This window comes from Arachis ipaensis, chromosome B02 (genome assembly GCF_000816755.2).
Source record: "Arachis ipaensis cultivar K30076 chromosome B02, Araip1.1, whole genome shotgun sequence".
Classification (NCBI taxonomy): domain Eukaryota; kingdom Viridiplantae; phylum Streptophyta; class Magnoliopsida; order Fabales; family Fabaceae; genus Arachis; species Arachis ipaensis.
Window position 1 is genome coordinate 56,931,844 of NC_029786.2, and position 458 is coordinate 56,932,301.

The window sequence follows — 458 nt, forward strand, 5'->3', positions numbered from 1 at the left end:
ATTAGAGTTCATAGCATTGAATTAAATCAATTTTATGTTGTCAAAGTTTGAAAACGAAATATTTTTTTAGAAGCAGTGTTATGACGTGACAAAGTAGATTTTGTAACCAAATCCAAATAAGCTATCTAAAATTGAGCATCATTTTTCTTTTCATTCTTTCTCTTATCTTATTTTCTAACATGCTGGTCTCTTCTATTTCTTTCTTTTCTTCTTATAAGTTCATTATTTTTTCCATTCTCTTTTCATCTTTTCTTTTCTTTGGTTCTTCTATTTAGTTAATTTTCTTCTCTTTTTTTTCCTTTTTATTTCTTATTCTCAAGTACTTTCTCCCTTTCAAATATTCATATCATTCAATTATTTTGGTTCAGTTTAAATTCGCCGTTAATGGAAGATTAGATTTCATTCAAACAAATCAATTTTAAGGTGAATTGTATAGAAATATAATATATAGAAAAAAA